The sequence below is a fragment of the Manis javanica genome, chromosome 1 (genome assembly GCF_040802235.1).
Source record: "Manis javanica isolate MJ-LG chromosome 1, MJ_LKY, whole genome shotgun sequence".
In the NCBI taxonomy this organism is placed as follows: domain Eukaryota; kingdom Metazoa; phylum Chordata; class Mammalia; order Pholidota; family Manidae; genus Manis; species Manis javanica.
In genome coordinates, this window is record NC_133156.1 from 150,633,286 (window position 1) to 150,642,815 (window position 9,530).

A 9,530-nucleotide genomic window follows, 5' to 3' on the forward strand; every position below is an offset into this window, starting at 1 on the left:
TTATCATGAAGCTTGGGATAAACACCAGTGCCCCCCCGGAGGTCCAAGTGGTCAGGCAGTGGGCCGTGCCCCACTGGTAGGATGCTGGTCACTCCTGCCAGGCTGTAACTCTCACAGTGGCACACAGGTCACTGCCACCATACCCCCAGCCCTGCCCCAAGCTCCGGGATCCCATAGGTACACCTTGACGTGCCCAGCCTGAGCGACCATTCGAGCCCCAGAAGACAAGCAAGCTGGGGACAGCGTGGGTGCACAGCGCCTCTCTGCACAGTCCCAGGGAGAAGGTTCCACAGAGCTAGGCCCACCGAGAACTGCCAAGGGCTCTTCCCCCACAGCCCCTGGTCTCTGACTGAGTTCCCTTGGTGTCCTGGTCCCGAATGCTGGACTGGGGTCCTGCCTGGGCGGTCAGCTGGACAGACAGCCACGCGTTGCCAGAGCTGTGCCGGTTCGGAGGTGACAAAGGGCTTATACCCTGGTTATATAAGGATCTCATACAAATCAATGGGAAAAAAAAGAGGGACACTGTGATTCTGAATCCATATCTGACGAGCGTTTTTCCTACACCACCTCAGCCCCCAGCAGGGTGTCCCACAGTTCAGCTGAGTTCTGACACCATCTACCTGGCGTCGGCGTCAGACCCCACAGGCTAAGGGCTCAGTCCCACAGACCGCGCCCCACACTCCCGATGCCAGTTGCAAGTCCAGGTTAGCACCCATGCTTCTGATCACAGCCCTGTCCTTGAGTTTAATCTCTAAGCAGCTCACAGGACTCAGGACCCTGCTTACTCACTAGATCACAGTTTGTCATGAAGGATGTTAAGGGTACAAATCAACAGCCAGGTGAGGAGATCCAGATGAGGTCCCACAAAGGGGTTCCCAACCCCATGGAGTTTGTGGCCCAACACCGGGGCAGGCTGGAGGATTGTGGCTCCCCATCCTGGAAGCCCCCCAGACCTCTCTCAAGCCCTTCAGGTTCTCATGGAGGTCTCACTACTGGGCACGGCCGATTAAATCACTGGCCCCTTGTCTCTCCCTGGAAATCAGAGTGGGACCGAGAGCCCTAATCCTCTATTCATGACTGGTTCCCCTGGCCACCAGCCCCATCCTCAGGTCTCCTCGTGGGCACAGACCCAGTGGCGGTGGCAAGGGGCCTGTTACGAATACTGAGATACCATTTCACCTTCACGGCTCTGAAGCGATTTCAGGAACTGAAGACAAGCAACCAAATATTATAACAAAAAATGCTGCTATGGCTCTTGCTGCTCAGGAAATCCCCAGGGTCTGGGGCGCTGTGGACAGAGCCAGCTGCGTATGTGTTATGAATCATAGCATCACAACAAGCCAGTCGGAAATGCGCAGGTGCGTAGCATCTGGAGCAGGTGCATAGCGACAGCGGGTGGTGGACGGTCCTGCATCACATCCAGAAGTGCATGCTTGTGGTGCAGCCTCGAATCCAGGGTGAGCAACACGGGTGGTGCTTATTCTCCCAGGAAGGCTAGGCCCTAAGACAAGTGGACATGTCCATTTCATCAAAGCGCATCTGAAGCATTTTCTTCTCACCCCTACCTGGTGTGGAGGCCAAGCTCTGAGGTGGAGGGCAGCCGCCGACCCCCCTGCTCTGTGGAAGGGGGCTCCATCCCCACCCGCACTGCACTTTACCTTGGGATTTGCACTCCTCACCAACTGACCTTTAGACACAACATCTGAGTGTGCAGCCCAGAAAAGCTGTGAGCATTTTCCTCTGAGGGAAGCGTTTTAATAAAGGCTCAGCTGCAGAGAAGTAGGTGATGGAAAGGGTACATGGACTCTCCGTGTTTGACTTGTTTTCACTCCACAAGCCCGTTTAATCTCTGGCTGCATCTGATCAGCCAGAGTTCACGGCCTTCACCGGCCTCCTGGTCACTGACAGCAGGAGAGCCTCGCCTTCCCTGAGACATGGTCAGGCAGCAATCCTGTGTCCCCTTGTCCCCAGGAAGGCACCTCAAGGCCTGATTGCCATCCTAGGACCCTGGCACAGCTGCTGTAGGTCCTGGGGCCCCTGGCACCCAGCTGGGCTCAGCCCAGAGCTTGAGCACCGCTCTCGCTCCTGGGGCGCGGGGTGGGAAGCGCCAGACGCCTGCTTGGTGAGTCAGCCTCAGCTTCCTTCTAACAAAGTAGAAAGTATCAGCACACCTGAGAAGAGCAGGCTCCACTCTGTGAAACAGGGGCTGCAGGTGTGCTTGCAGGCAGGGCACCGGAGGCAGAGAGGGAGGGATGAAGGGAGGTGGGATGGAGCAGGGTCGAAAAAGAGCTCAGAGGAGAGAGGCCTTTGCAGGCTGGGCTCAGCTTTGGGGCCCTGCCCTAGGAAGGCCCTTACCGGTCACCCCAGGCAGCAGTCCCCTAAGGAAGAGGAGGGAGGCCCAGGGCAGGTAAGTCTGGGGAGGAGCCATGGGGGACGTACTAAGGGAGAAGGTGGCTGATAGGGAGCAGGCTGCTCTGTCCTGTGCACACAGCAGAAGGTGGCAGTGCACACTGCATGTGCCCAGGTAGCCCCACTTCCCCAGGCAGGTTGCCTCCCAGCCTTTCAGATGCTGAGAGCTCGCTGTCTGCAGTGGGAAGGCAAGGCCCTGCAGGGCCCAGGTTGCAGCTCACAGACAGAAGTGCAGAGCAGCCAGGGGTGGGCAGAGCAGCCAGGGGTGGGCAGGTGAGAGGTGCCAGCGCAGAGTGGAGCAAGTGTGCTGATTTTAGAGAACGTAAATCACATGGAAACACCAGCCCAGCCAGGGCAGTGCATCTGATTGCAGGCAGGCCAAGGTTACACTTTTATCTAAGTATGAGCCACTGTCCATCAGGCTTCTTGGTGGTGGCAGCAGTCACCTTTCTCCTGGCCAAGAAGACACAGGGTTGATCATGGAGGCCCCAGGAATGGCTGGGAGGCTGTGCAGAGTCCTCAGGGTGCCAGCCTGGGAGCTCTGTGGGTCACTGTCCCCCGTGCTGACCACAGCAGGAGAGCAGCTGTGTCCCTTGCTGGTGCCCACCCTGCACCCCCCCCATGTCATCCCCAGGCCCACCTGTGGGTGGGCCCCAGCTGCAGGGGAGGCTGGCCCACGATGGTGCCATGCCCAGGCCAGCCCATGTCAAGCCTGCAGGGGCAGGACGCCCCACCACAACCCACCCACAGCGTGGCAGCCCCAGAGTATGGCGGCCTGCATGGGCCCCGCAGGCGGGCTCCCTGTCCCTGCAGGGTCTGCCGCAGGGCCCCGCGGGAGGGAGGGCCCGGCCCATCCTGCTGCCCCTGGCAGGGCTGGCCTGGAAACACCGGCAGTTACACGGATCTGAGTCTGAAATCCCTAGCAATGGGAAACTGGGTCAGAAACGTGACATGGTCCCGGCTCTCCAGCCTTGACTAGGCCACAAACGCCCACTGTCTGGCTGCTGCAGGGCCTCCTCTTGTGCGGCCTGGCCTCCCCGTCCTGTCTCAGGGCTGAGATGAGCAGGGACGCAGTCCCCCGCCGAGCAACAGGCTTCTCCCCTGATCGGGGTGGCGTTCTCTGGGGAAGCTGCCCTTCTGAGGACCCCGGCCTTGGGGGTCCTCCAGGCATATGGGATGAAGAGATGCCATGGAAGAAAATACCGCAGGTGCTATTTGCTTGGAAAACTTGTTCTCCCAGATTAAATGCAAAAGCTTCCATTTATGTAACTGAACTTTAAAAATCAAGTCAGTATTTACTCTTGCTCTGAACATATTTATTGAGAATGTAAATAATTTCACTTGTTCCACTTTCCTTGAAGTTAGTTGTATTGATGAGCGGTTCCAGCCATCGAGCATTTTAGGGATTAATCCTGCACAGTGCATGTGGCCCCCGGGGTCCCCTTTCAAACTGCGCTCAGCCTCAGCCGCCCTCCCGCCGGGTCCTCATGGGAAGCTTATTCCCCGTCTGGATCAAAGGTTAATGTTTGCCTGGCTCTTCAATAAACTCAACCAAAGGTGGTATCGGGACCCCTTGGCTATTAAACATTCTGATATCCTTTAAGCCTTTTTTACACAGAGAAATGAAATCTAAAGTTCTACAAAGTTCTGTTGCACCACAAAAATGAACATTTTAGAAGCTTGGAAGGAAGTGGCCTGGAGATCCATTCCCCAGGGCAGCAAAGAACCTGCTGGTGCCTCGGACACATTCCTGTGTCTCCGGAGCTCCGGGCTCAGCCGCACATGGCAATGCTGGGAGCCCAGCCGCCCTTTCCCATCCCTGAGGAGACGTGGCTGTTGGGGGAGGAAGTGGGAGGCAGCAGAGGCCCAAGGCTGGCACTGCCCCTTCCCTGGGTGCCTCCTGGCCGCCTGGGCGCCATTTGTTCCTCTGTGCATGGGGGCTCCGGTCACCCAGGTGGGAAGCTCCTGAAAGGGTAGTACATGCACAGGGTAGAGGGGCACCTGCATTCAGTACCTGGGCAAACACCGCTTCCTGACTCTTGATAGCACTTCCAGGAAGAGGTCACATTTCCTGCCATGCCAGGGGCATCATCCACAGTAGGACGCGAGGGTCTGTAAGCAGCTGCTGTGGGGTTGGCACCTGCACGGGCCATGTTACAGTCCCTTTGGCCCCACAGTGGGACTGCTGAGGCCCATCCTGGGAGGGAAGGGGCTGCTCTGCTGTTCGGTGTCAGGCAGCCTGTGTTCTCTGTTCCTGGGCCTCGCCCAGCCTCTTAGGAGTGACACTAGCCTCGGCCTGCCATGGTAGGTAGTTAGCTAAAACAGGACGATCAGATGGCCAGCCGCCAACAGAGTACAGTACCCATGGCAGGCCCAGCCACTTGCCCAGGGGCCAGCTCTTCCTGTCCACCCAGCACCCCATGAGGCCAGCACCCATCTCCCTGGCACCTGGGCTCCCAACTCCCATGCCGAGACCGTCCCTGCCTTAACTGGACACCATGTTGGGCTGGCTGACAATCCAGTGGCCAGAGGGTATGTCACCCGGCCCACGTGAGCCGGGGGGATGCCTGATCCCAGCCCAGCCCGGGCCTTCAGAAAGACAGTGTTTTGACTGTAAGACAAACAGAGCTGTAGACAGACACTATGCCCTAGTTAGAAAATTTGTTTTGCTCAGAAATTTGAGTTAGCAATCCTGAAATTACTCTGTGTGCATTCTAGAATCAAGCAAGCAGGCGCACATATTGTGCATAATCAGAACCAGCTGCATAATTTTCGGGCCTAGCACGAAATGAGAGTGTGGAGCCCTTGTTTGAAACTCATTAGGAATTTCAGGATGGCAACAGCAAAGCGCTGAACCAAGGCTCTCTGCGTGTGAGGCCCTGTGCACAACTGGAGTCTCACCACTGGAGGAAGGAGGGTGTTGGGCACAGAGGAGGTGGGGTGCATGGCCGCGCAGGACAGCGCGGGGGGGCAGCAGACACATGCATGGCCACGCAGGTAACTGGGCAGGTTGTGCGGAACCAGACACAGACACGTGTGTGGACAGCAGGTATTCCTAGCTCTGCCCACTGACAGTCTCAGCATGGGACGCCCAGCGGCACTGAGCCTGCCCAGAGCAGGGGGCTCCTATTATCCTGCTCCAGTGGGTAGAGGCCTAGAACACAACAAGCAAACCTGGAGCAGTTTGTGGGACACACTCCCCAGGGCGGGGTGTGTGCAAGGGACACAGAGGCCAGCCTGACGCACTCCCCGAGGCCAAAGCTGGGGTGTCTGAGCAGGAAAACAATGATGACAGTAAGGACTGTAGCCTGCTGGCTTTGCTGAGGCTCCCAACAGCACACCAGGGGTGGCGGCCTGCAGATGCAGACCCTCATTCCTCGCAGCTCCGGGGATCAGGGTGCTGGCAGACGGTTCCTGCTGACCACTCCTTCCAGGCCTTGGGATGGCCACCTCCCCACTGTGTCCTCTGTGGAGAGGCATGCATGCTCTGGTGCCGCAGTAGTTAGGACACTAATCCCACCCCAGGGGCCACCCTCATGACCTCCCCTATACCACATCTCCTCCCAGAGGCCACCTCCAAATGCCCACCCCAGAGTCAGGGCTTCAACACATGAACTTGGGGGGACACAGACATTCCATCCACGGAACCCTCATGTAAAACAAATCCTCATGAGCCTGTAACATGTGAGCAGTGTGGAGAAGGCAAAGGCCCATCTTTCAGCAGCTTCTGGGGAATAAATGCAGAACGGCGAAGGAACCGGACACCGTGGCAACCACCCTTCCCTGCAGGAATCACCGGGGCCTGTTGAGTCATAGGTAAAACACAACTGGAAGTGGGGTTATTGGCCTGGTCTCCCTATGACATAATTAAAAAGAATAGTGACTCAACCATGGAGAAGGCTGGCAGTGCCCCATCACCCAGCAGAACCCGTGGTGGGCACACTGGCAGAACCCTCCCCTGGCAGGCCCCAGGGAGCCTGCAACAGTCCCCTGGCCTCCTGCTCCGGGGATGCCCTGACTGTGGCCATGAGGAAACTGCAGACAAGCCCCAGCAGAGAGGCTAGTGCTCCCACACATGTCAAGTACGAGGGCCTGACCCCTCGGCAGAGGCCCGGAGACTCAGGTGTGTGTGATGTGGGCCCTAGCCCAGAAGGACACGCTAGGTTTGGCTGTGGAGGTGGAGGTGGGGGTTGGCGGTGCAGACTGGCACTCCGGTCCCACCCCGGTCAAGTTAGGTGCTGATGTCTAGGGGCAGCAGGTTGCAGGACACGCTGGGTTCCCTGTACAGTGTTTGTGACTGATTCGGTTGAGTGTGGTGATGGCGTGAGTAGTGCCCCACATTCACTCCCCTTAGAACCTTCACTTTCAGCCTTATTTGGAAACAAGTCTGTTTATGTCCGATGCGACCGTTCAGAGGGGGTCACACTGGAGTGGGTGGGCCCTAACCTGGGATGGCCCTTGAGGGCACACACAGGGGGTCCCCGTGAAGACAGAGGCAGAGTGGAGAGTCGCGGCCACCCGCCTGGGAACACGAGGGTTGGGGGAGCCACCAGAGAGGAGAGAGGCCAGGCTCGCCCGTGCTCTGCAGGGGGACATGTGCCGGGCTTCCCCTGGGGCCCTGCTGCCAGCCAGCAGCCGGGCTCCTCCATCGCCCTCTGCATGACCACTTTTTAGATGTACTTTCTCCCAGACGGTTTCGTTCCCCCATAACTGGACATACAAGGAGGTGCTTTAAGGGCATTTTCTTCTTTCACTTGACACTAGGGACAGGAGACACCTGTGCAAAGATGACTTTTCTCACAGCTGCATCTGTTTGTTCAATGACTCCCGCGCTTGAGTCCTGGGGCTGTTCCCAGCCTTTTGTCATTGCGCATTGTGCCACAGCGAATCAACTGACGAGGAGACCTTGTGTGGTTCTTGTTCTCCAGGATGGATCCTGGCACTGCAGCCGCTAGGCCAGTGCGGACATGGCTCCCGGGTGGCATGTCCAGGGATGGGCCCGTTTCCTCCCCAGACGCCTCGCAGTGGAGTGGCATCACAGCCCTGGGCATCTGCCGCTGGAGAGGCACCCCCTTTATCCACGCAGCAGGGGTCCCTGCACGTGGTGAGAGCCCTCATCCTTCCCTGTCCCGCTAGCTGCTGCTATCGGGGTGCACTTTGCCCAGAGAGCGGGGCTGTCGCGCTGTGACTGTCAGGCTCCCACTTGATCCACAGAGCAGCCCTTTTCCCAGCATGCTGTTTTTCCTGGGTTTTGATAACGGTGCTTTGGTCATACTTCATGCCCATCTGCTGTGGGCTGTCAGCTGTCTGTGAGGATCCCTTCGACCACCTCAGGCCCAGTGACTCTGGAAGGACTCAGAGCTGGTGAAGCTGGTCTGTTCTCAGTTGACGACTTCTTACAGCCAAAGGGCTCAGAGCATGATCAGCAGAGGGCAGAGGCCTGGGAGGCACCAGGTATGTGCATCCAGCTGGCCTCCCGGGGACTCAGAGCAATGTGTACTCCCCCCAGCACCTGAAACAGCACGCCTGGGTGATGGCAGGCAGGGAAGCCCGCCTGAGCCTTGGTGTCCTGGCCTTTACTGGGGCTCAGTCACTGGGAATGGCTGGCCTTAGTCTCTGGCCTGTCCAGGGTGCAGCTGATTGCACCGGGCAAGGACACTCACAGACTGGACATTCAGAGCCTTATACCTGGGGCAAACAGGCAGACTTTTCTTGGGCAAGGTTGCCCTCTGCTGACAGGCCAGCAGGGCTCTGACACCTGGGCCTGCCCCACAGTGACCTCTGGGTCAAGGGGATTGGCTGATAGCCCCTGGGTCCGCATTGTGCTGGTCCTGAGGCCGTGCCCTGTGGCAGCCATGTCACACACCCCGACCTCCATGGAGATGCTGGTGCGGACAGTCCTGGTCTGGCTTCTAATTCAAGTGGGGACCCAGGACCAGCCACTGGTCTCAGATGCCACTTCTGGAGGGAGCACTGGCGGGCCTCCCACCAGAGGTGGTTCCAGTGTTCCAGGAGTCAGCCCTGCTCACCTGCGACTCCATGGACATGGCTGCCCACAGATGCCCACAGCTCCATACACAGCTCCCTCGGCTCTTTGTGACACAGGTCCACCCAGCTCCCGTGGCTGGCAGGATCTGAGACATGGCCTGTTGGGGCCTCTTGCCTACAGGGACCCTGGACCTGCTGCCTCAGCACTCCCAAGCCCTTTCTCTCCTCTGCTACCATGTGCACTTCCACCCCGCAGATGGCTTGGGCTGGATTGAGGCTCGCCTGGCAGGCCCTGACTCCCAGTGGGCTGGCAGGGAGGCCCACCTTCCCAAGGAAGCTGTTCCTGCGTCCTTCCTCACTGAACTCCCTGCCCCACCAGCCGGCGTCACGCACTGGCTGAGGAGCATGAGGTGCTGGGCCACCATGGGCCACGTGAGCATTTGGGGGAGGAAGCAGGAGCCGGACCAGGAGCTTTTGCCTCTGATTTCTCTGCAAATCGCTCCAGTCTGAGGTAGGCTGTGGGTGCTGACTTGAACTGATATGCATCTGGGACTCAGCACAGCGCCTCATCTGGCATTGGGCTCTGGGCTCTCCCTGGTGTTACAGCAGCACCCAATAGCCCCACTGCCTGTGCGCACCTCGGGAGCATGGCCCACACTGCAGAGGGGCTTCAGAGCCCAGAGTGCCCTGGCCCACAGTGGCATTCGCCTGCTCCTGGGAGGGGGTCCCCATGAGGCCCAGATTGTCACTATTGCCCTAGGTCAGCGGGGCAGTGATGCAAACCACCAGAGCCCAGGGCTGAACCTCAGGGGGCCTTTCTGAGCATCAGACACGGCCACCTCGGGCTGCTGTCTTTGCCATGGAAGGAGCCCATTCATCTCCATCAGCTGCTTGGCTTTCCAACATGGTTGGCTTCCCATGTGTTCCAGAGAACAGCATCTATTATTTGTTCAAAAATAGGTTTCCTGAGGCAACTGCAAACCCCAATATTGACCCTTAGTCATATTAAAGTCTCTGTGGGAAGGCTAGTGCAGCTTCTTGTAAGACAGTAACAGGGCTGCGTATTCCAAGGCTGAAGCCTATAATCCCACTGATGTCCCCGCTGGGAGCCTGGTGGGCCATCAGCACTCACT